Source organism: Thermobia domestica, chromosome 13 (genome assembly GCF_964235325.1).
Source record: "Thermobia domestica chromosome 13, izTheDome1.hap1.1, whole genome shotgun sequence".
NCBI classification, from domain to species: domain Eukaryota; kingdom Metazoa; phylum Arthropoda; class Insecta; order Zygentoma; family Lepismatidae; genus Thermobia; species Thermobia domestica.
Genome location: NC_137466.1, coordinates 63,364,997 through 63,392,688, shown reverse-complemented (window position 1 = coordinate 63,392,688; position 27,692 = coordinate 63,364,997). Strand labels below are relative to the sequence as shown.

The 27,692-nt window shown below is 36.1% G+C and overlaps 1 protein-coding gene across 4 annotated transcripts in view; it reads right to left on the bottom strand.

Moving 5' to 3' along the window:
* rhea (Talin_middle and talin-RS domain-containing protein rhea) overlaps window positions 1–27,692 on the bottom strand; it is a 270,830-nt gene that overhangs the window by 190,423 nt on the left and 52,715 nt on the right. For all 4 annotated transcript variants that reach the window (XM_081735810.1, XM_081735806.1, XM_081735808.1 and 1 more), the window contains exon 2: window positions 5,189–5,269. The gene's annotated coding sequence lies outside the window, so the exon portion shown is untranslated. The remainder of the gene's footprint in view (window positions 1–5,188; window positions 5,270–27,692) is intronic.

Genomic DNA, 27,692 nt, shown 5'->3' with positions numbered 1-27,692 from the left:
GAAATGAAAATTATAATAAGCTTGTTTCAGGGCGTCAAAAATTCTCATGTATTTACTAACGGAGTCAAGAATTTAGTTTGTGATACATTTCCAACTATATCATAAGTTCAAGTTCAGTTCTGCCAATAAAAGGCGTTCAGAGATCTTAAAATAAGATACTACTACGTGCCTTTGGCGAGGGAGAGCCAGTTTCAATTCGCAATGGTAGCTCATGTGGCTAGGATTCTACGTTAAGCTACAGGTCAACGTTTCATATGGCCTCGGGTCTAAAAAAGACACTCATCCAACAATGATACTACAAAAATTTTCGAAAATACTTTTATTTTTGCTAAGTAAGTTTTTAACTACCTAAAATAAAATCCAAATACTTTGGAGGATGTCATCCCAAATTGAAGATAACGATTCTCTCAAATGCATTGAGTAAACGTTTTAAATCCTGTGGATGTAGAAGGACGGGTTGGAAGGCTATCCTATTCCTTGTTCCACTGCGACCGATATTGGAAGCCCATTTACCAGGTTCAGTTTGCAGAATGGCGAAAGAGATCGAGATGGAAGGAGGAATTTCAAGAGCAAATGACTCACCACTTGGGGGAGTGACGTCAGAAAAGGGCAAACAAAGAGTCCTCCCTTGTACCTCATTCAGTAGTCCCTTCTATAAACTTTTACAAATTTAATTTGTTTTTTATTTTTAAAAAATCATTTAAGATTAATTATTTTATGTCTTCTAGATTTTACAATATACAAACCATTACTGGTATTGATGGACAACCTGAAATAATTTATTTAATTTAATCCTTTACTTCCATTTTAAAAAGATTACAGGCATTCAATGCAATCCTACATCTACTTATAATACACCACATTTATGCTTATTAAATATTTGTCAACTCGTGGCATATTTTTAATCACGAAGATGTGAAATTCGTCACACATACATAACTCTCTGTCTTACTTAAGTAATAAGTTCCCAAAACCTTTACATGCCTTGAATTTTACAAAGTCGAATTTCTAAACTGTTCAACTTTGTAAGAAGTTGCAGTATTTATTATTATTATAAACTAGCAGCGTTCACCCCGCTTCGCTGCGGTCACCCCGGAACGCAATAAACTTTGTTACTTAGATAATTTTTACTTTTTCGCTTTCAAGTGATATGATAAAAACCATAGAAGATTGCAGTAAATCTTAACATTATATCGCCTGTCATTTATGTTAACCCGCCCCGCTTCGCTGCGGTCATCCCGGTGCTGGCATATTGTAAAAGTGTCTGTAAAAATAAGCAAATCAATTAAAAAATTTTAAACAGAAGATTCAAGCTATTTTCCGCTGTATATCGCCTGTCATTTATGTTAACCCGCCGAGTGACACGGTCATGCGGGTTGCATATAAATACGTTTATTTTATTATTATTATAAATACATTTCAAAAATTAGAACTACTAGCATACAGTAATAGTATATGAACATACTTGCGTCTTACATATCCATTGCAGCATGCACAGCATGCAATGACATTGGGAATATATAAATTTTCATACTTTTATGATTTATATCAGACTAAATATTACTGTATGGTGTTTCATTATAAAATAATACTGTGTAAATAAAATACTACGTTTCAGTAGTTCAGGCACGTAGCCAGGATTTCGTGAAGGGGGGGAGGGGGGTCCGTGACATGAAATACTATGATGATCACACCAGGGGCTCGATCATTCTAAACTATTTTACTGGAACATATATTTGGTTCGTTTAGCCAGGATTTCGTAACGGGGGGAGGGGGGGCGTGATATGAAATTCTGAAGGCTCAGGAGCTTGATCAATGTAAACTACTTTACTATCACCATATATTGGTTTGTTAGGACAATAAAATGAGGATATGTTGGTAAGTATTTTAATAACAAACTATGAAGAAATTTCGAGTAATAAAAGGAGAAAAAAAAGTATTGAAAAAGATTTTGCAATATTTACGTTCCTTTCTTTGTTCATTCAAATATAACAATTTTCCTTTCATAATGATCTCAACTATTATGAAAAGTACATACTCAATAATGTCTTGTAAAATATTTTACAATATCTGCGCTCCTTTTTCCGTTAAATCAAATGCTAATAGAACTCCTTTTCCATATAAATTTTTGTTTTTATTTTTCCGTCAACTACTGTCGGTTTCAAATGACAGGTTAAAGGAGCAGTAGAAAATTGTTTTTGAAGTAACATGTTTGCTTCTGCAAGGATGCGCTGACGAAAAATTATGATAAAAAAAATGTCCACGCTGTTACTCAACGGCACTATGCTTTCGGAAGCTTGAAATCTTCCTGACTAGTAGCAGAAATTCTGAGAATTCGGTAACTTTTCTAGAAATTTCAAATCCCCTGACTCTTCCAGGATATCTCGCTCACCTCGCCACCACGTATTGCAAGTAATACAAATCTCCTCATAAGAAAGAGTAACCCAAAGCTTCCTGTAGTTTTTTTTTTTTTTTTTTTTAATTTTTAACGCTTATCCTTCTTTTTCTCATTTCATTTTGTTTCATCCTTTTTTTTTCATTTCTGGTCTCGAAGGGGGGGGTCCGGACCCCCCCTTGGCTACGTGCCTGAGTAGTTGTAACTTTCAAGATTTATTATATAACTGCAAATTAACGTAAGTCGTGTAAGTATATAAGTCGAAAGTTACAATAATCCCTTGAAAAAAAATCCTAGAAGATAATACACATACAGCAGACGATACGAGTGTAAAATGGGTGACATATCTCATTTTTAAAGAGAGCAAATTGTTGGTGTTCGGTTATGGCGCGAGCCTGGCGAAAGTGGCGTGTTGATTGTGTCGCGAGGGATAGTGCCCCAGGCCTACAAAACACCAAAACCAAACCGGAGAACAGTGGTCGGAGAAATCCTCAGTGACAGGTCCCGCCAAGCACTAAAGTGGGCAATTAGTCACAAACGTCGTGCTGAAGTCCAAGAGACAGAGGAACTCTTATAGCACCTCCCATAGTCTGCGTCGACACCACAGACCGTCGCGAGTTACATGACACGGATATACGGGGTTGGGTTGCACAGGCGATTATCCAAAAACGCACTAGCACGACAACAATGGTGCCAGAATATGCAATATGGACTGGTGATGACTGGAAACGTGTGATATAGTTGGATGAGTCATTGTTCACTTTATTTAAACCACGGCCGTGTTTATGTATGGCGGAGCCCAAATAAGCGTATGATCCTCAGTATTTTCGCCAACCATGAAACATGACGGCGGTTAAATGATGCTGTGGTACGCAATATCCTGCTTTTCCACGTAATGCGCTAAACTTGCCGGTCGCGTCACTGCCAATCATTATGTCGCCATTTTATGAAATCATGTGCATCCTATAGTACAGATGTTTGCGTGCAATGACGTCATATTCGAGGATGATAATGCGCTCATTCTCACTGCTGGAGCTATTGTGACGTAGTTTGAGTAACATCGAGGTAAGCTGAACACCTTCAATGGCCCACTCAAAGCTCAACACCGCCCGGATCAAAACATAGTTAAACATCTGTGTTCCATTTCGAAGACATGTATCCGGAGCAGATTTGCGCCTCCATCCTCTCTTAAGTGGCTCATACATGCAGACACATGCGTGAAGAAACCTTCCAACATGCATGAAAAATGAAAACCACAGGCAAGTTGATCGTGCATGGCCTCGTTCATGCATGTTGAAAGTTTTCAAAATCTTCTGTAAACATGCATAATGGTTTTGACGTTCTTCATGCATGTTTACCGTGTATGTGCTCGTTCATGGAAGTTGGTTATTTTATATTTAGGTTCGGAAATCACGACAGCGGAAGAAATCAAGTGACTCTTTCGATTCATTCTTCTAGTAAGTTGGACAGCATGTTGGTACTGTGTGGGCAAAAAATTCTTCCAACATGCATGATGAAACAAATCTTTCATGCATGTTGGTCATGTAAGTGTGTGCGTCTATGGCCTCCATTACAGAACAAGTGATAACACTGCGGATGGAATGGCGTAATATTCCACTTGCCACCATTCACAACTCTATAGCTTTATTCCACGTCGCGTTAAGAGCTGTTCTGAGAGTGAAAGCTGGTCCAACCCCATATTAATTTGTAACCTACGCTTTTTTACAAGTGTCTCCATTAAATTGATGACTATCTGTATGTGTAACAAAAAAAAAAAAAAACACAGGTAGAAGAAACTCGTGGGAAAAAGTTCTGTAACAAAAATTTAAAGCGGTCAGATAGCAGAAGATTATCTTCCACTTTTGATGTAATTATTATAGTTTGCAATATTCTATATATTATTAAAAATTGTTCAGTAGGCCACTGAAATTTGCTTTTATTTATGTATTAATTACACCATTTACACAACTCTTTCTATAATATGCAAAAATCAACAACACGCGTTATGTACCGTTTACTAATTGCGGATACTGAAAGTTTTCGTAACTTAAGCAAAACAAGAGTTGAGTTGATTTTGAGTTTAGCAGCGAGTCTATATGAGACATGGACCTACAGATTAACGTGGAATCCGAACCACATGAGCTCCCGCCGGGAATCGAACCCGGGTCTCCCATGCCAAAGGCGCGTATGCTAACCGCTTAGCCACGAAGGAGTTCTTTAAGCAAAACAGAGTCCGCAATATTCTCCAAATGTAAGGCAACTGTAAATTGTTGTGAATTAATTAATTTTCTCGCTTAGTTGTAGATATCATATTTCGCACCCATTATGATGATTGTCTTCATCACATATTTCTAACGAAAATCTTTTAACACATGTGCATCTTTAATCGTAACTCATGTTTCTTGCAATTTCTTGCTACGTGTTACTAATCGAATGATTAACCTCAGAACTGAGCAGACGCTGAGGAAATAAACTAGTTTAATGCAATTACTTTATACCTACTGTATTCCATAATCTAGATATTTATCAATCCAACGAAACCATTCCTCCTAAAATTGTATTATTTTAGCAAAACTCAATAAATAACAAAAGTAATGCATATCGTATGTGAATAATAATATCACGAATTAATGTTAACACCCTATATTTTTTGTAGAAACAAACTTTGAAATAATAGCTCATACCAACCAGTTATTTTAGTAAGAATGCTATTCATGCGTCACGCTTAATCCTTTTCGCAAATATTTAACCTTGTTACATGCAATCTCTGAACACGAAAAAATGAATACATACCTCACAGAATTATTAATCGCATAAGGTCGTTCGTCTCGGTTTCTCTTCTCGCAATATGTTCCTCTTTGCTCCTTGTAAAACCTAAAATGAGAAAACATGATATATACACATAATTCATTAAGGAAAATGTTATGCTTCAATTTCACTAAGACATGACTCAAATATTACTAATAGATGGAAACTTGTCTCTCTTTGTTTCCAATGTATTTTGTACGGAGCAACAATATTCAGAATGAATAATCTTACTCCTTAAAATGATTCCATATCAGACTAAAGTAACCCATGAAAAAATTAGCTTAATTGAATACTGAATGGTGTCTCAGGCGATCTCAAGTTTTTAATACGTTTACAATATACCGTATGATTCAATGGTATCTTGTGTGTGTGGCTTCGGTACAGGAGTGATACCATATATTGGATAGGAGTAATGAAGGTAGAACCACATCTATTACTGTATAGTATAATAATGGTGCTCATCTTGGATTCACGTCAAAATTTTGTAATAGGAAGGGAGTCACGTGATATGCCATTTTTTGATTGTTTTGCACCACAAACACTTATCTGACGTTACTTCTAACTCATGTTTAATCATTCTACAGTTATTACCCTCATAACATATGTTTATTAACTTACAATTTTCTCTCCAAACTTACAAGGTACCATTGGCTCACACTGTATATTGCAAATGCATTCAAAACTTCAGGTTGCTTGGGGCACATTTTAATATTATTCATTTGAGCTCATTTTTCTGATGATCTACTTTGGCCTCGTATGGAACCACTCTCGGGAACAGATTATTCTGATTATCTATTCAACTTGGCTTTGAACAGAACTACCGGTACTTTGAATATTGCCGTTCCCTACAAAATACACTAGGAAGATTGGACCAGATAATGCCATCTATTGGTTGTTAGTTCAATTAAACTCACATTCATTTTATTGGGTGCTGGTTGCAATCTTATTTGATTACAACACTCCCAACTCTAGAAGCAGTAACACAAATACAGGAGGGCTCAACACTGAGAGGAGTCTGATTAAACATTCGAAATACATGAAAATTATCTAACAATAAACTTCCATCTCATTGTATGATACAAAACAAGCATGAAAGTGAAATTCTATTTTTGCCCTCAATAACTGCGTAAGTTATAATTTTAAATAAAGTTTATGAAGTCAACTCATCATTACACAGGAGCTCAATCTTCAGCAGGGAATACGCAGCGTGTAGCCAAAGGAAGTATAACAGGACCCGCCAGAATTTTAAGATAAATGCTAACTCGAAAAGAAGTGTTTAAATGTTATTTTGGCATGAATACTGGAATATCATGGATTTTAAATTTAAAAATATTATTTATTAATATACTTTAAAAAAGGAAGTTATCAGTTTGACCTGTATGTATGTAAGCTATTATATAGAAAACCTTAGTCATAGTACGATGCGATTTTCACTATATAGTGAAATAGACTATTTCCAAGGAGAGTTCTTATGTATAAAGTGTTAGAAAGAAATAATAAATTATCTTTTTAGAAATCAACTCCTGCACGCCTTATGAAAATCTTATCCTAAAATATGTGGCAACCACATGATGAAAAAAATAAGGCAGGTTGCTTATAACGAAGGGGTTAAGAACATCTTTTTAGCTAGCTTTCTCCAAATTGTTTAACATGTTTTGTGATGAATGTTAAAGTCACTGGTGATGTCATGACAGCTTACTAATCTCGATGAACTTTTGACAGAATATCATCCACTTTTTCTGTGACTGGTCACCCATTTAAGAAGCACTTTGAACATCGAAATTTCCAGAACGAAAGTGACTGAACCACCTTTCGGCTATTGCTTTTGATAACGTATCTTGCCCAAAAACAGTACAAATTTCTTCACGGGTCTGCGAAGCATTTGGGTTTTTATCGAAATAAAGTTGTAAATGCAGCGCAGTGTCTTACATCTGATTGTAAGAATTTCAATACTTTTTGCAGGTCTACTAGGTTCACCTGTCAGCTGCCAAATGTCGCTGCGACTCATATGCGATTTAATGGATGTTTACTAAAAATCCGGACAAATTTCATCATATACCAACAGTATGCAAAATGGCACTGTGACGCAAACTAATAGTGTGGTCTTGTAGTGTATGTTATATTGTTTCTGATACTAATTTTATCTTTTCTTCTTATTGCAGACAAGTGTCAAAAATGATGTCAAAAGGGTGACTTCGAGAAAGGGTGACAAGTTCTATTCAGAAAACAAAGAAGCTGGAAAAAGTCATACAGTGAATCATTTTCACAAAGAAAGAGTATCCAAGAGTGCAGTTTACGAAATTTTAAGGCATTTTAAAAAAGATTTGTCCACTTCACGCAAATCTGGATCTGGTAAAACACCAAAACTAATGACTCCAAGAAAGGTCGAGGTTTCACGACGAAAATTTGACCATAAGGACGGAATTTCGGAGCGCCAAGCTGCAAAATTGTTCCATTGTTCGCCTGCGACAATTAATAACACATTAAAAATACTGAACGTTGCATGTCGCAAAAAAAAGACCATTCCTGACTGCAATGAAAAACAACAAAAGTGAAATGAAAAGGTTGTACGGTCGGCTTTACCGAAAAGTTTCGAAACATTCGTGGATCTTACATGACGAATCGTATTTTTACCCTGTCCAACTCCTCTATCCACGGCAAGAGAAATTTTTATTCATCCAATGCCTGCTACAGTTAAACTTTCAACCAAACAAAGTTTGAAAAGAAGATTCTGGTGTGGATTTCATTTGGCCCGAACGGAATGAGTGCGCCCTTCAGCCAAGATTCAAATAGTGCCATAATGTCGATATTTATCTGAAGGAATGTGTTCAAAAACGACTTATTCTGTACATTCGACGAAACTATAACGATAGTTACATCTTTTGGCCAGATAAAGCCAGTTCCGCATTATGTGAATATTGTTGTTGCTTACACGCACAGAACGTCAATTTTGTACAGAAACAAGACAACCCTGCTAATTTGCCGAAGAACGATTTATTGAAGACTTTTGGTCTGTTTTAAAAGGACATGTCTATGCAAACGGTTGGAAAGTACAAAACACAAGGAACTAGCAAATAGCATTGAATTTTGCTTGAGAAAACTGGACGAAAATGTTGACAGAAGCTTTCCTACAGTACGAAGAAAAGGATCGACTATACTCGCAGACATGGAGTAGTCGAACAACGATGAGCTCAATTTTATATAGTACTTTGTTCATTGTTTACTTTGTGATTTTTTTTCTTTTCTTATACAATACTAAGGAATAAACGAATTGGGTTCCATCAGTAGTCCGGATTTTTAGTAAATACCCGTTACGTACTAGTGACACCTCGTGTACAAAATACTCACTACTTTTTAGACTACGTAAGATTTTTTATGCGGTTTTCACTAATGTATTGACCTATTCTCAAAGAAAGTTCTTCCCTATAGTAAAAAAAAAAAAATCAATAATTTTTTGATAATCATTACACATTTGTTCGTAGGGAGATATTTAATAGGGCGTTAGTGCCCTATCTTTCGTTTAAGTATCTAACTGAATTAACTAACAGGGTAATGAAAGAGAAGATTTTTTAATAAAAAATAACCGACTTCAAAAAACGCACTAAAAAGCCAATTTTTTTCAAAATATGAACCGACTTAAAACCATTGAGAGACAGAAAATAAGATACCTCATAATCAGAATAATTTTATATTAAGCACATCAAAAATTGTTTATAGATAATAGTAAATTATTTTGTACCTTTGAGTGTTCTACTATTATTTTCTGTTTTTTAATGCATTTATTTCCTGAATTTTTATGCTTTTTTTTTAAAAGTCGGTTCACATTTTTCTATAAAAGTTTTAATTTATTTCAAAATAGGATTGGAGTCGATGCTATAGAAAGTTTCTTTAGCATTGCTCTGCAATTATATTCCTTTTAATTTGTTACGAAATTTCATTTTAAGTAAAGATGCAAAACATCGTCCATAGCAAGATCAACACTTGTTAAACTTTTAGATTCCCTTTATTCTCCAACTTCCCATATCGACATCACCTTCACGAAGACAAATGTTCGGTGACGAAGACTACATTTCGTGCTCCAGTATAATCTGAAGCTATGTTGGAAGTAGTTCACCACCAGGGGAGTCGACTTTGCCGAAGTGGTTTGAATAACTAACAGAAGAGTGTCTTGGGAGAAGATAGCAGTACATTCAAAAGTCAAGTTGATAGAAACCATTCCGATAAAATACGTTAATTATTTCTTCGGAACCTAGTTAATATTGTAATTATGACATAAAGGGTAAACGTGAAACAAAAGAAAGGGCGGAATGTCAACAGAAGCATTTAGAAAGAATACCATTGTTGGTCTTCGAATAGAGGAAAGAAAAGATTTACAAAATGTTTCCTTTGGAATACTATCTACTAGGCAGAAACATGGACATAATGAAAAAAAAAAATGAAATATTTCAGTTTTAACATTCCACGTCTATGTCCGTTACACTAAGGGAGACGGATGATTAAAGCAAGTAAATGGTGGTGGAATAATTGATGGAATGAGAATGTGGAAGGAAATGGAGTACCCCTTTAAACCCACGGACACGATGTGCCAATCACAAACTTACTTAGCCGGGATCGAATAACAAATCCCATGCACCAGAGGTAACCGTACTACCACTGTGCCACCATGCACCCCCCCCCCACAAGATTATGATATCTTCGAAAGTCAGTGTGGAAAACTACAAAAACGAGCTAGGTCGTTTGGTTAAGTGCTACGAACAGGAGAGAAAATAGTAAGTACTGTATGAGATAATGAACGGAAACTGAGTACGATGTGTTGTACGATGTCAGGTATCTAAAGAAGGAAAAGAAACTAATTACGATATCATGTGATCATCATCATAGGTATTCTGCTATTATTGACAGGTCACTTGCTGCAATTGAGAAGCTTCCATGCTCCACGGTCTTCCGCTAACCTCTTCGACTTTACATATGATTTTTCTTTGTTGATATCGTCCATTAATTTTAGTCTTCTTCGCTCCCTCCCTCTCTTTCCTACACCATACCCTCTAGCACATTCTTCATGATATAGTTCCTTCTTATCCAATGCTCCCAACCAGTTTCTCCTCCTCTTCTTAATAATATCTAAAACTCTTCTTTCCTTCCCTACCATTTCTAGCACCCTCTCATTCGTTTTCCGCTCAACCCTGCTAATTTTCTCTATTCTTCATACGAAGTGAAACGAAATTTTATTCTGAAAGGCGTGATCGGTGAAAATAACTGGTAATTGACAGAAGAATCGTCCATTGATTTTAGCAAATCTTTATACTCACTATACTCACTTCCGGTGCTTGGAGTCCATGGTTCGATCCCAGCTCGCGCCGTGTGGACTTCGTGGTGGACAAACATCGTGCTCGTGGGTTTTCTCGGGGTACTCCCGTTTCCTCCCACTTTCTTCATTCCACCATTTCACTCATTTCTCATCATCATCGTCTCCTTTAGCCTAAACGGCATAACCGTGGGACGTAAAACTTAAAGATTTCATTTCATTTTTCACTAGGGGCCGCGGTGGCTCAGTGGTAGAGCGTTCATCTCTGGTGCTTGGGGACCCGGGTTCGATCCTAGTCCTCGCCAAGTGAACTTTGTTGTGGACAAACAACGTGTGCGTGGGTTTCCTCGAGGTTCTCCCGTTTCCTCCCACTTTCTTCATTCCACCATTTTATTCATTACTCATCATCAACGTCTCCTTTAGCCTCACCGGTATAACCGTATGACGTAAAACTCAAAGATTTCATTTCATTTTTTCATTTTTCACTATATTCACTGTACTTACAGCATAGAAAATTAACAGCCTCATCATTTACATTTTTACGACTCAAATTAACATTTAACAGGTGTCTTATATGTACAACTTTGTTTTAAAGATTTTTTTTTCCCTGAAAGTTTGACTCAAGTTCATAATCTGGAAACCATAGGTCTACATCGGAAAATATTTCACATGCATATTATGCAGGTCAAGGTTTACCACTATGTTAACTTTGATGAAAATCGGATGAGTTTATCTGAGGATGTTTATTTTTCTATCTTTTCTTTCTGCGGTGCGTCCAAATCCCAACCTTGATGGCCTATAACTCGGGAACCAACGGTTTAACATGAAAATATTTCACATGCGTCAGGCTGAAGTTTACAACTATAGTAAGTATGAAGACGATCGGACGGGTTCACCTGTTTATAGCATGTATATCCCGTCCTTATAATATTGATCATTTACAAGAAAAATGAAATGAAGGGCTAAAAGAGGAAGGGCAATATACTAAAATTGATGCACAATATTGAAACGGACATTACCGTCAAAGTGCAAAATTTGGCAGCACTGACAGATAACTACAAGATTTGCGGCCACTAACATGACAATGATGTAAAATGGGCATTATGGTGATGCTTGTGAGGATTTGGTGTCAGAAAAAAGCCTATGTTTGCTTGTTCCGCTAGTGATACAGTGTTTATAATCATTTCTATTGAATTACACTACATTCCAAACAAATTGCAAATAATTTCTTTGTAAACGATATTTCTATTATACACTATGAACGAAAAGTTTCATGTGTATATTGTAAATCCTGCAGTTCAGAAGTAAATCGTCTTCTTATTTTCACTTTATCATTACTTTTAATACTTCTCGAACCTTAATAAATAAAATTTGCTCGAAGTTGAAGAAAAATGTTTCAATTTTCTTTTCCACAGAATCTCGGTCTTCTGACACACCACGTGATAAAATCTTGATCCTCCGCAAACGTATTTGGTACCTTGCATAATGTGATTTTTGTTATTATACATATCTGTGACTTGGCAATATGTGTGTCAATTCATTAAAAAAATAAATAAATAACAGCAGTCAATAGCACGTATGTATGTATTGTCGAAATACCGTGTAAGTCAAGTAAAGTTCTAACTCGTGATACTCTGATATTAGCTACAATTGAAGAGTGAAGCACGATGACTCAATGGTGGAATGAATTGTTCGAAGAAAAAATGCGTAAGTAGCTGTAACCCCATTAATACAAGAAATTAGATGTTTAGACGACATATTTTGCACGTCTTCTACCAACAAGCATCTAAATAATGACTATAGGTGTTTTGAAAAATTTTGCTCTGATGAGTCAAGGAGAAAAAATATCCATACATCTACCCAAATATACTATGAAGGGTCCTGGTTCGATTCCAGGCGATATGGGTTTGCGGAGATAACATTGAGTTTTTGGGTTTTTTCTTCTTCCACATTCTCATTCCACTAGTTCTTTCATAATCATTAATTATTTGTCGTCGTTTTTAGCATGTGGGGTAACTTTCCTTTAAGAGTTGGATCACCGTGGGGTCAATTCGTTTTATATTTTCTGAATATTGAGTAAAACCACTCACGTTTATCCGTAACACACAATCTTAACGAAATGAATTGTAAAAAAAAAAAAAAAAAAATCAGATTCAGATCATGATTCCATTGTCTGTTTATCAAGACTTAAAACTTTACAAGATATAAGACTGATTCGGTAGTATGGTAACTCGATCACCGGATGATAAAGGATGAACTAAACCAATTTATACGGTCATTCTGAACCGAAAAAAAAAAAAAAAGCCGACTGCTCGGAGAATAATTCTACTCCGCATGGTCAATTTGACCACAAACTCACGACATTGAGTGATCGACGTGGATTTGTGTTTGTGACGACACAAATCTCAGTCGGAAGAAGTGTTTTCGACATAATCAAGCTGAAATGTGTTACTCCATCCTCACTCTCCATCCTTCTTTAAACAGAAATAAACGGATGGTTCTAAAATTAGAAACGACAGATTACATGTAGTAGGTTCAAAAAAAGAAAGAAGCACCTAGGAACGTTGAATCGTTTTAGTTTTAACTCGGAAGTGCAACTAGCTCTGAGTTTTAAAGTGTACAATATCGTATGTTCTGTACTATGTATTAATGCAATAAGTAAGATCATTAGATGACACATCTTCTACCGAAAAGCAGATAGATAATGATGATATAACCTTTTCTTCATAGTAAAATGACTATAGGTGTTTTGAAATATGTTTCTGTGATGAGTCAAGTAGAAAAACAATCCTCACATCCGCCTACGATTCTGACACACCCATTACGTCACCAACTCTAAACAAACAAAATAAGAAGAAATACAGTTTTGTCTTTAATACTTAAAATGAAGAAAGAAGCTTGGCAAGAAAATGCATAGATGAGGGCAATGCTCCTTACTTTATTAGCAAGTGAAACTGTTTAGGTGGCTCAGCACGATTTAATATGAGTTGATAGAGAGATAGCTCTTTTAAGTTCTTTCATGTATCAAAATGTACACGGAGTTAATTGTAGATCTAAATGTGAGACATACATATTCATGTGTTGCTCGGTGTAATATCAATATGTCTGCGTTAAGTTGACTCCTGTGTAAATAATGTGAAAGTTCTTCCATTAGAATACCGTATTTTGTCCTGTACATCCAAAGCTTTTTTACTCATTTTTTGGAAAGGAAAAATAACATTAAAAATGTGCATTATACGGCGGTAGTACTAATTTCGTATCTAGGCCTACAAGTATATACACGAACGTATTTGTGCGTTAAAATATAGAGTACCTATAACGATACTCTTATACAAAATCCTGGAGGATCAGAATAATTGAAAGTTGCAAATTGAAACCAAATTGCTGTTAACCACGGCATGACCAAACGTAAAGTGACGTATCTGTGTAGAATACACGATTATGTACAGCACTAGCGATTGGTGGCCTGTAAAAGTAGCGGTTGGAATATCGAAGACATATCTGCACACACACAGAAGCGCTTCTTCCTTCAGAGTGTTACTTCAATATTTGAAAATACGGACATGAAAATATTTTCTTTTCTGTTTTAACATTTCTTGATTTAAGTTTACATTCGCTATTATTAAAGTAATATTCAATTACTACTTAATTTCAAACAGTATGATTTTTTTTTTTTTTAATCCTCCCATAGGATGAATAATTACTTACATAAAACTCGGATTTCTATGACATGTCATACTTTTATTCTAGCATCTTTCTACATGCTTAATTAGATATTAACGCATTTCCGACTATTATGAATACGCAAATTCTGTTTTCATAGGTCATATTAATGCATATTGAACCACATTTTAGCTTTATACCATATTTAGGACTCAAGTGATACAAAAGCATATTTTTGGTGAATTTCACTTAATGTCAGAAATGCATTTGCCAGTATTGGCAGCGAGGTTATTTAGAACTTTTTCTTGGAAATATTTGACTTTGCTTAATAGGATTTGAATAAATCACTGTGAGGGGATCGAAGTGGTTGACCTGACGTAGCATCAATAACTTTAAAAAGAGAAATCGCCACCTCAGTTTCTGTCCACCTCTTTCTCCTGCACAGCAAACATACCTCAAGTCCAACTTCTTTGTTGCATATTGGTGGAAAATATTTCAACTCACATCCGAGGGAGATTTTAAATACCAGGAAGACGAAAGTAATACTGCGGAAAATGCTGGTAATCCACATTGAGCACGATACGAGCGAGGTACGACACTCGGTTTTGCCATAAAATCTGACATCACTGAGTTTTAAGATGTCTAAAGTTAAGTACTCCAGTAGAATGAAGGTGAGTGATTTTTAGCAGTAGTGTCATTTTCAGCATTTGCTTGGAGTAGGAGACGACCCTTTAACACAAGTAATTTTCACGTTTTTATCAGTACATTGTTATAGTATTGATTGATATATATATATATATATATATATATATATATATATATATATATATATATATATATATATATAACCCAGGGTGGGCATTTGCTCTCACTTCTGCAGCCCCAAAGCCGCGATGGCTCAGTGGTAGAGCGTTCACCTCTGGTGTGTGGGGTCCCTGGATTGATCCCACCTCGAGCCAAGTGAACTTTGTGGTGGACAAACATCGTGTGCGCGGGTTTTCTCGGGGTTCTCCCACTTTATTCATTCCACCATTCCTTTCATTTCTCATCATCATAGTCTCCTTTAGCCTAGCCGGCAAAACCGTGGAATTGAAAGATTTCATTCCATCTTTGCAGCCCCAAAGACTTTTATTTTTTTAAGGTTACATTCTGCCATGTTTCGAGCATAAACGCACGTATATTTTATAAATACGCGTTTTTTGGGGAAGGGTCATAGAAGTCCGAGCTGTACGTTATCAACGTAAGTTACTTCCATACAAAACTTCTACATCGATCTTATTAAATACCGTGCTTGTTAAATGAGATTTACAGCGTTTTTCAATGAGATGTCCAACATTTTAAGTAGTGTTAACTCTGCGCCTACGGTTGGCATAGAAAATATGTATAGATATATTGAAATCAGGAGTTTTAATTTTGAAACATATCGATCTTGCGTTCTCGTGCAAATTGATCATTCTTCTTTTGCTAACCTATACTCTATTACAATCAAAATTAGGTACATAATTCGACAGCGTGTATTTATTGTTAAAAATTATTGTGTTAGCAATTCTGCTATTTCCACACAAATCTTATCTATACTGCTATTTCAATTGTATGCACCACCACCATGCTTATACTATTTGTTGTTTGCGAAGTGTATTTGCGTTTTGTCAACCATTCATTCTCCTCTTTCTTCCCACTCCTCCGTCACTTGCCCAAAAGGGATTAAAACACTGAGACCATTGGACGTAGATTACTGGTGGTTGTCAAGTGACTACAACTACTTGTCCGTAATATGAGAAGACAGGAGCGATGCAGGTTTAATTTTTTTTTTTTTTTTTTAATGTTAACAAATAGGAGCTTTTTGCCATATGCACCATAATGTTAGTGGGTGCAGTTTCTGCGCACATGTAACTATAAACTTCTTTCCTTCTTTCTCTTAGCTTTTTATATGAATTTTAGGACGATACATCAATATTCGTCATGGGTTGAAGAGCAGTATTATTTTTACTCAAACACTGTGTTTTTGAGTTAAACAAATAGGTGGTCGCACAACCATACACTCTATTGCAGCATCTGTTCCTGCTCTAAATAGCCTTGAGTTATTACCGTAGCGTGAAGAGTCTCTTTTGTATACTCTGCAAAGCTAGCGATGTGCTAGCTAGGAACTAGACGTCAGGCAAATGCCTATTTCGTAATTAGAAATATGATTTAAAAATAGACTGAAGTTCATTTGGAAGGGGGTATGCACCAATTTCAGCAAAATTTATTTCGGCTACTCCCTACATGTTACTATTATTATTGTTGAAATGCCACATATTACCTATTCTTTGCCTTTTCTTCAGAATCAAGACCTCATTGGGATTACATAGACCTCTTCTTTCAAAAAAGGTTTCCTAGATATCTAAAAATAATAGACACGAACTTTTTCAGGCCAAGATCAAGCTTCATCTCGATACACAAAAAAGATGTTGCAGAAAAAATGAGAGATAATTTGGACAAATTAAAGAGCGTTGGACAAACCTTCAAGGGTAAAAATAGAACTGTTCTTAGGTGTTTTAAATAGCTCCAGTTATATTCATGAAAACACAGATTCTTCTAGGTTTTTTTTTTTTAATCTATATATATAAAAGAGAACGTACAAAATCCTTTGTCCGCTCATCACGCTAATACGGCTGAACCAATTTCTTTCATTTTTGGGGGGTTATTAGGATTTGGACCCTAGATGGTTTTTATAATATCACTTTAATTTTTAATTACCAGTGTCTTGAGATAATTGACCATTCAAGTGTCCATAACGTACAAATCCTTTGTTATTAGTTCATCATAGGTAAAAATAAACGTATTTATATGCAACCCGCATGACCGTGTCACTCGGCGGGTTAACATAAATGACAGGCGATATACAGCGGAAAATAGCTTGAATCTTCTGTTTAAAATTTTTTAATTGATTTGCTTATTTTTACAGACACTTTTACAATATGCCAGCACCGGGATGACCGCAGCGAAGCGGGGCGGGTTAACATAAATGACAGGCGATATAATGTTAAGATTTACTGCAATCTTCTATGGTTTTTATCATATCACTTGAAAGCGAAAAAGTAAAAATTATCTAAGTAACAAAGTTTATTGCGTTCCGGGGTGACCGCAGCGAAGCGGGGTGAACGCTGCTAGTGTTGTATAATCAGACGTAATTATTAGTTGATAACTTTTTAAAAAAAACTCGTTAACATACGAAATCGCAATTGATGATTCATTGACCATCACAATGTATTAAACTAAAATATACGTAAAAATTTATCTATATAGTTAAGTCATTGGGTGGCAAGTCCTTTTTTCGGGCTGTTGCGCGTAAAGTGCTGTATATAGTTTATTTATTGAACACATACGGATACAAATTCATGCTTCTTTCTCAACAATGATCAGTCGTGTTTCCTAAATAATGTGAACATCACACATCGGTTAATTTCAGTTTCTGTATGACACTGGATGTTTATCATTATTTGAAGTTAGATTTTAATGTCTATTTTATTCCCTACTTTTGACTAGTAAATGTCTATTTTCCATGTTTTCTTTAAAAATATGGCACTTGAAGAAAGAACTTCGTGCGTCCCAAGACAAAAATATAAATAATACAGCAAAATAAAGTATATGTGTTAGTTTCTAGATTTTTCCAAAAATATATTGTTTACTATTGAAAAATCTGCAGGCAGATTATAGCACTCACCAAACTGTACAGTAAGTTTATTTCTAGTTAGCCAGGAGGCACTACCGTAGTTATTCATGAGAATATTATCAGTATTGATATATTGTTTACAACTATACAAAGTCTACTTTAAAATACTGTATGAGTCTATAGGTGAGTTGGCAAGAATCGTTGCTGAAGAACATTTTAGAAAAGTTATGATCATTCACACAATACAGAACACAACTATCGAAATACTCTTAGTAACATATTGATTTGGCCGTATAGACTTCCCCAAAAATGGCATAAAAGCATAATATTCTACACATGTTTGTGAGCAGTACCTCTATAAACATAGATACCACAAACACATAGACAATAACTTATGAAACCCACACTAGGGCTCAACGCAGTATGTTTAAAATATAAGTTCAACTGCTGCCTTTCTTCTGCACGTCTTTCAATGCTTCCTCTACAGTCAAATGACTATTCTTCGTACATTCCTTGTAAACAAAATTATTAGAAATCCTATAATGAGGACATATACACACACATTATTTCTCGAAAAGTTTGCAACACTGATCTGCGAGTGCCATTTTCTTTGTCTTTATTGTTGATTCCAATCATGAAATCAAATATAGGCCATTCCATTGAAAAACACAACTTTATATTGGGTTGACAACACTGTTCATCTGATCTTAGCCAATACATGATGACTAGGGTCTATCTTCCTATACTTGCTTCGTGTAAAGTTTCGCTTCTCTCTCTCTTTTGGTTTCTACGTTACCAGGATTGGACATTGTAAAAGGTACAATATATATATATATATATATATATAATACAGTATAGTAAATGCTATACATTATTGCGTAATATCAACTTTATAGTCTTGGTTTACTCCGGTATATCTTACTGGTTGCGGTAGTAAGTTACAGTGCGTAACCCCGAAATAGAAATTTTGGGAACTCAAAGTTGATTTGTTTCGTCTGTCTCCTGGAAGGGACAGAGTAAATATAGAGAGTGTTACGAAAATTTGTCACAATATTTACACCAAAATAAATAAATAAACGTTCATATGGACCTGTGGTCGGAAGTGCATAGTTTCGTAGTTATAGGGTGCCGAAAACGTGAAAAAAATTAACTTTAAATGTTCATAGTTCCACTACTATAGGAATGATCGTAGTCTGGTCTGAGTAACTAGTTTATGAACTACCCAAATATCCATCTTTCAGAACCTCCGATACTTGCACAATCATTTTTAGAGAGGCTGTTTGGCAGTACTTGATCACTCTCCACCTACCTCTCTAAAAATTCGTCTGCAAGTACAGGGTGTCCAATATACAATGCAACCCGGAGTTTGGGATAATGGAACTTTTGAACCTGAAGCGATATACAAATAGTGGTTATACCAAAATAAAGCTTTGTTCATGCATATATTTTTAAACTAGGAAGCAAAGATTGAGATACACTAGGAACCACACAAAGTTGCCAGATGTAGCCGAAGGTTCACTTCAATTTTTTTGCAGAACATGTAAATTGACTCATAACTCATATGTATGAATGTTCTGTCGTTAATTTACAGTTTGTTTAGTTGGAGTAGCTTGGAAACTATGGAGCAGAAAAAAGAATTTTTCATTTCCACCGATAACTAATCGAGTGAGGCCTCTGTAACGAGGAACTACGGAAATCATAGTTTTCATAAATTAACCTTCTAAAATGGCAACATTGCTAATGTTTCAATGCATCAAAAGGTGTGTTAAGGATCTGTCTACATTATGCAATTCTTGAAAAACAATGAAAAAGAAACTTTGAAATTACATGCACTTAATTTCAAATGCACTTAATGCACTTAATGTAAGAATCGAAGTTCGGTGATAGTGTTTAGCAGCAACCTACGGAGGTATATATGCTGAAAATGCCATACATACACACGGTTATCAATTTAATGGAAACACCTAAAAATGCAATACATTAACATGGCGTTGGATCATCTTTCGCCATCAGAACAGCTCTAATGTTACGTCGAATAGAGTTATAGAGGTAGTAAATTGTATCATGTGAAGTATTACACCATTCCATAAGCAGTGGATCACTCAGTTCCATGACAGGAAATGGGAGCGGAAATCTGCGCCGAATTAGTGTCTCCAAAACAGACCACAGATGTTCAAATCAGGTCTGGAGGTTGTGCAGACCAGGGAAGGTGTTCACTTTATCCCGATATTCCACAAACCACTCGCAACAGCTCTAGCTGTGTGAACGTATGCTATCATCCTAGAAACGGCGTCATTGTCCGGGAAGGACATCTGAATCATGATTCACGTGGTCCCTTACAATGAGACATAATCACAGCAGTGATGCAATTGGTAAGCGTCCAGTGCAAGACCCACTAAAAACCAAGATATTGCGACCCACAGCGTCACAGAGCCATTGCTATGCTTTATGGTTGTGTGGAAACACTGCAGACCATACGTACGCTTCTTTGGGCATTCGTCACACATAAACATAGCTCGTGGTTGAAATAAGGTGAACTATGACTCATCTGACTATCTCAAACGTTTCAAGTCATCAGCGATACATGTTGCATGTTCGCGGCACCATTGGCGTCGCGCTAAATCACGATGATCTATTATCGGCTGTTTCCCCCATGCAAATCGACCCCATACGTTCACGGCACCTAAATGGCAGCGGATTGTGATTGTCAACACAAGCTGTGGGAAGTTCTGCTTCAGTTTCTCTGTGACAATCCGCTTTCATGCTCATCGAGAACTGTCAATGAGGGTTTTCTTCCCACTATTATTCTTCGCCCCTAGGCTGTTATCGCCTTTGACACTGTCCCTCACGATACCGCCTCCTACACACTTGTCACTTTCATCACGCTTGCATCACACAATCGAGCTGATCAGTTCACTGCACACTACCATTCTACTGCTTCTCACGTATTATGGTGTTTGTACTAATATACTACCATCAACATCCCGACGCTGCGGACAGTGGCCAATCCAGACATCTGCTGTGCTTCCCTTAAATTGATAAGCCATGTACATACCGTGAAAATGCAAAGTACCATATTTTTAACTCGCTGAACGTCATTGTAGATGGCATCATCTTTTCTCGTAATCAGATTTCTGGTGCCGGACATCTCTTGTCGTAAAATGTTTACTTGAATGCAGGCAATTTTCACAATGGTTTTTAAAAATCCTGGAGCCTTCTGATTTAAAAATAAACTAATAAGAGAATAATTTTATGATAGAAAAACAGTTAATATATACGTTTTCTTGGACTTAAAAAGAGTTCTTCTCTCAGTTTGCATAATCCAGCCTGGCACTTTGACAAGAGTTGTTATTGACCATGAAAGCTAACGTGTCTCGAAATGAGCTTTATAACCACCACTAAAACATTAATGCACATAGGATTTTAAAAAAAGACCAGCATTTTCCAAGATTATTTACTGGCTAATAAAAAAAATGCTTCAAATTTGTTATATTCTCTTAATTCAAAACATAAGTTAATCTTTCAAGTTCAAAAATGCAAGAGTGAATTCCATGACAAAATGGACATGAGGAGCACAGTTTATAAGTGTTACACGATTAATGATTTTCAGAAGTATTAGGTTCTATTATCATACAGCAATTTTTTCTTGAACGATATGTGAAGTGTTTTTAATGCCAATATTGTCTATTGAGAAAAGGTTCAGACAAGTTCTGCTGTATTCACTTCTACAACCAGGGTTTGTTCTCTATTATTACCTACTATTCACTTTAGTCCATCATGTAAGTGAATTTTAAATTGCATGTTAATTCTTCGTAATTCTAATGTAAAGTACGTACCCGAAAACTACGAAACTTTTTGTTCTGATTATTAGTTTGAAATGAATTTCTAAATTAGTTATTACCTACTCAGAACCGAGTTTTTATCATATCACTTTCATTAAAATTCGTATCCTACGAAGTGGACGGAGCAAATTTAAGCAAAGTATAGGATCAAAACAGCCACAAGAATATGAAATACTCCGTATATAAACTCATTAATAATATGCGGACGCACATCCCACCAGGCCCGTAGCCAGCCCAAAAATGTAGGGGGGGGGGCGGTAGAAGTTAGGGGGGCCCGACCCAACCATATTATAGCTCATTACTATATTATAGTTCATTTGCGAGCCTACCGTGAAAATTTTAGGGGGCCAGTAAAAATTTAGGGGGCCCGGCCCACCCTAGCCCCCCGTGGATACGGGCCTGTATCCCACCATTTTCGAAAATTCCGTTTTTAAGGATGGAAGGGGGCCAATGTCTATACTTGCTTATCAACGTTCAAACCGGCATTATGTGTCTCACTCAAATTTTTTAATATAGTAAGCACCTACCTCGGACTATTATTTCATTAAAATGCGTATCCTAAGGAAAGAGTAGGGTCAAAATTTATCCCACACGAGCTTGTTCAGTTAGGCAGACGAAACTCGAAACATAAGCTCGTTATTAAAAATAAGTAGACACGTGTCCGAAGTATTTTTTTTTTTAAAAATATGAAATTGCAAGGGAGGAAGGGAGCAATTTAATAATATTCTATTTCCCACTTTGTATTCATAAAATGGTGGAAGGGGAAAACGGTTAAAGCGTTTAGAATGAATTTTCATTGGGGACACAGTGGCTCAGTGGTAGTACTCACCTCTGGTAACATCAATTGACCAACATTCAGCTTTTGGTGGAGAACACGTTTTCTGGGAATTCTGCTGTTTTCTTTCAAATTATCATTTCACCAATTATTTTATCTATTTTCATTAATCATCTGTCTCTGTCTTCGGACGTAAAACCAGAAATTTCATTTTGAATTTTTGAACACGGAACTTGGATTAACCTGCGTTTTTATCATTACACTTTGACTGAAATGTGTATCTTGAAGAAAGTGTGTATATATTTTTTTTTATTTTATTTGATTTTGGTTTTATTATCCCTTTTAGCAGCGAGGATATATGAAACGTGGACCCACAGCTTAATGTGTAATCCGAACCATTTGTTTCCGTCGGTAATCGAATCCGGGTCTCCCACGTCACAGACACGTACGCTAACTGCTTAGCCACGTGAAAGTTTTTTTTTTTCTTTCAAAGAACAACGGCTGCACCGTTTGAAGTGAATTACTGAACATAGCACTTGGTCGATTTTTTTTTCCGATTTGAATACGCATCTTAAGGAGAAAAGATGAGATTCAAATACAACTTTCAAATGCTTTCCATAAATCTATACTTTTTGTGGCAATAACGAGCATTTAGCTAGCTTCCATATGACACTAAGTGAACTGCAAGTGTGACGTTGTCATGCAATATTCGTTTCTTCTTATGAAATTAGAATCATATTCCGAATGATTATTAATAGCAATTAACAAGAACAATAATTAATAAATTCTCAGTTCATTAAAAAAATAACTGAAAGATAATATTTTGGAAAAATTCTCACAAGTAAACCTTACGTTTGGGTGAATCGAGTTGCTGACTGAGACACATATGAGAAAGTAGTACTAAATGTGGTCAGTATTTCAGTGAAGTTTTAGGTGCGAAGCTCCAGGGGTTTAGGAGATACAGCTACCAGAACATCACATGGAAGTACATAATAGTCTTCATACAGTTGGAGGTAAAAACTCTGTAAGACCTCTTGTAACGACAAAAGGTGAATAATAAATGTATGGGTACCTATTAGGACTGGAGGGAAGTCATATAGTAAGGATATGCCTGACGGCGGTCATCTTGAAATCCGCCATTTTGAATTAAGGTTAAGTTTTTAAAATAGGAATAGGGTCATGTGATACATGATTTAAGGCGTAAATTTAATCAGAAGAACAATGGTGACGTTAATTTTGATTTACGCGCAGTTGGTAAAAAGTTACAGAGAAATTAAATATTGTTGCAGCATATGTATTAGTCCTTTACCCCACATTGTAAATTTTGTGTTAATGATAATAATTAAATAAAAAGCAGGTGGATAAATATTAGGTCTATGGTAAGAGTTGCCTTGATGGCGGCCATGTTCAAATCCGCCATTTTGAATCAAACAAAAGTTTTAAACAAAACGCATAACATTGACACCTTATTAATAGCAAATTTTACCATAACCATTTTTGCTTTATCATTAACCAGCACAAAATTAAATGGATCGCTCCTTACGACTACTGCTTTGACGGAATTGTTAACGACAAATGTGTCAAGTGTAACTCGATTGCCTTTGTCAGGTGTGCTCACTGTGAGCAGAGCATTTGTACAAGTCATGCACTCTTTTCTGAACTACATATTGATTGTACTAATTGAGGACTTTTCCGGAAGAAAGACCCAAGTTGAATTATGACTCAATTCCACTTTGGTCATTTTTCCTTAAATTAGCAACTTGTTTATGCGATAACAAATGCTGGTAAATGATAAAGCAAAAATGGTTATACCGTTGGATTTTATGGTAAAATTTGCTATTAATAAGGTGTCAATGTTATGCGTTTTGTTTAAAACTTTTCTTTTGATTCAAAATGGCGGATTTGAACATGGCCGCCATCAAGGCAACTCTTACCATAGACCTAATATTTATCCACCTGCTTTTATTTTATTATTATCATTAACACAAAATTTACAATGTGTGGTAAAGGACTAATACATATGCTGCAACAATATTTAATTTCCCTGTAACTTTTTACCAATTGCGCGTAAATCAAAATTAACGTCACCATTGTTCTTCTGATTAAATTTGCGCCTTAAATCATGTATCGCATGACCCTATTCCTATTTTAAAAACTTAACCTTAATTCAAAATGGCGGATTTCAAGATGGCCGCCGTCAGGTATATCCTTACTATATGACTCCCCTCTAATTCTAATATATAACCATGTATTTGTTATTCACCTTTTGTCGTTATAAGAGGTCTTACAGAGTTTTTACCTCCAACTGTATGAAGACTATTATGTACTTCCATGTGATGTTCTGGTAGCTGTATCTCCGAAACCCCTGGAGCTTCGCACCTAAAACTTCACTGAAATACTGACCACATTTAGTACTACTTTCTCATATGTGTCTCAGTCAGCAACTCGATTCACCCAAACGTAAGGTTTACTTGTCAGTTCATTAAAAAAATAACTGAAAGACAATATTTTGGAAACAGTAAGTTAGTGCCAGTTGGGAAAAAGAGATATCTTTTGCTTTAGATATTTAATAGTTTTGTTAGAAATAAGGAAGACAAACTCTCTAAAAGATCATTTCACAGTCGTGGAAACGAAAAATTATTCAAAAACGGCGACATATGATGACAATCAAAGAAGCTTTTGGATTGTTCCAAAAACACTAGATGTCAGCATAAAATTGTGAATATTTCATGAATTTCGACCGCAACATATACTACTTATTTCAGAATTACCTCACAACGCGTGCACGTATCATGCAAACTTTAGTTTCAGTTCTTTAGTTTAGTGCCTGTACACTTGGGAATTACTACAAAGGTATGCTGCTAAGCAGATAATGAGCAGTGTGCTTTTGGCATGTGCAGTAAGAATAAGTTGTTGAGTCCATTCTTTCAGCTGACGACATGATTTTTAATAAAGCAATAATACGGAAACAGTGGAAAGATATTAAAGGATTCCTTGAACTTGACGTTCCGGATGCAGTGAATGATTTTCAAGACTAGAACACTGTGTTTAGAAATAATTCCTTTCTTAAGGAAGTTCAATCCCAAGATTTCGAAGAAGAAAGCAAAATATTTGAGCTTATCAAGCAATGACACGAATAGATTATGCAGGAAATTAACGAAGCATAAGTTGAGACGAATTCCAGGCAGCTCAATGAAATCATAATTAGATTAGCTTAGTTACCTGTTGTGCCTGGTTAGAAGAAATTCATACTCACTCACTTGTAGTTGTCTGTACATCTCATGAGAATTTTATTTTGTTTCGACTTAACGTTCCACTATTAAGTTCGAGACTAAGGAAGACGTGATATCATCCACGAATTGGTGGTAAAAAGAAACCGCGGAAAACCTAAACGCACAGCCACGGTTACTACTGAGCCATCACGGGCCAGGAGAAATTTAGGATTAGGATTAGGAATTAAGATTTCTGGGCTTTCAGTATCTATGGCCATGTTAGTTAGTAACGTATGAGTGATGACGTACCTCGGCGGTTACACTACCCGAAAAATTGGGGAGGAAGAAAGGAATCCGTCTGCGACCAAGGTTAGGTACCATCCTGGCATTTGTACGATGTGAATGAGAAAAACCCACGATAAACCTCACGCAGGATGGCTGGCATGAAAAAGTTGATTACTTTTTTTCGACTGTCTCCACCGAGAATCAAACCCGGGACCGCTCGCACCAAGGGCGAGCGCGTTAGTGACTACGTTACGCGGGGTTGCCCTGAGAAATTTCATGTATGAACCTACTTTAAAAGTATCACATGAATGAAACATTTCCAAACCTATGTGTAATAGATTTTTCTTCAATATCTTACGAGTACAACTTTGAAGTTATGAAGAATAATTTACGGTCACATCTTAAAATTGTATCAATGCGTAAGAATCATGTTATATTTTATGATCTGACTTTTAGCAGAAAAAAGCTTTATGTAAAAGAATTTCCCTCAAAATATACAAATTAAAAGATGCAGAAAAGCAAAATCCATGCTACTTCACCACACACATAGTTGACGCCCCTATTCATCTTCACGACGCGTGTAATATGAAGCAGGTGGTTCTCAATACAGCCTTGGTAAACATAGTTATATAATCACTACACTGCATTCTCCGGCAGGAAGCTGTGACTTTGAGATGACTCGCTAGTAGGAAGTACACTGTTTACTCTTCGTGTAAGAACCAACAAATTTCTTTCTTAGTTTTACCAAACTGACTTTAAAATACGTTCAATATCTCACCATCATTTAGAACAACGTATCGGTTTTAACGGTGGTGGATATATATACGAGGGTCATTGCAAAAGTCATGGCAACTATTTTTTTCCCTCGAAAATGGTAACGAATAAAAAAATTTTGAAATATGCAAATGGAAGGTTAGTTCATATGTAAACATTATATGTAGGGAGGGGATGAAGACGCACACCATCATAAAGATATGTCGAGAAAAAAGACGAAAACAATTGTCGCTTCAAACGTGTTTTACTGTCAATTGCAGCAGTACACAATAGTATGGGGCAGGAACACGAACATGTGACAGAGTCCCTCGAAGTAGTCTCTCAAAGAATCCATCTCACATTGCCATGGAATGAGCGTAGTTTGTAATGTACTATTGTGAACTGTTGCAAATGACCATAAAACACGTTTGAAACGACAAAAAAAAAAAGTCTTTTTTCTCGTGCTATATCTTTATGGTGGTGTATGTATTCATCCATCTCCCTACATGTAATGTTTACGTATGACCTAACCTTCCATTTGCATATTTCAGATTCTTTTTATTCGTTACCATTTTCGAGAGGAAAAAAATAGTTGCCATGACTTTTGCAATGACACTCGTATGTCTAATCTGCTTTCTAGTAGGGGCCGCGGTGGCTCAGTGGTAGAGCGCTCACCTCTGGTGCTTGGGGTCCCGGGTTCGATCCTGCCTCCGCCAAGTGAACTTTGTGGTGGACAAACACCGTGTGCGTGGGTTTTCTCGGGGTTCTCCCGTTTCCTCACACTTTCTCCATTCCACCATTTCATTCATTACTCATCATCACCGTCTCCTTTAGCCTAACTGGCGTAACCGTGGGACGTAAAACTCAAAGGTTTCATTTCATTTTTTACTTCTGCTTTCTAGTACATAGATTTATATGAGAAGCTAATTTTCTATTTTCTTTGAAATGAACTTAAATTTTAATGGTTTTAGTTTACTGATTTCTTCTTTAAGCCTAGTA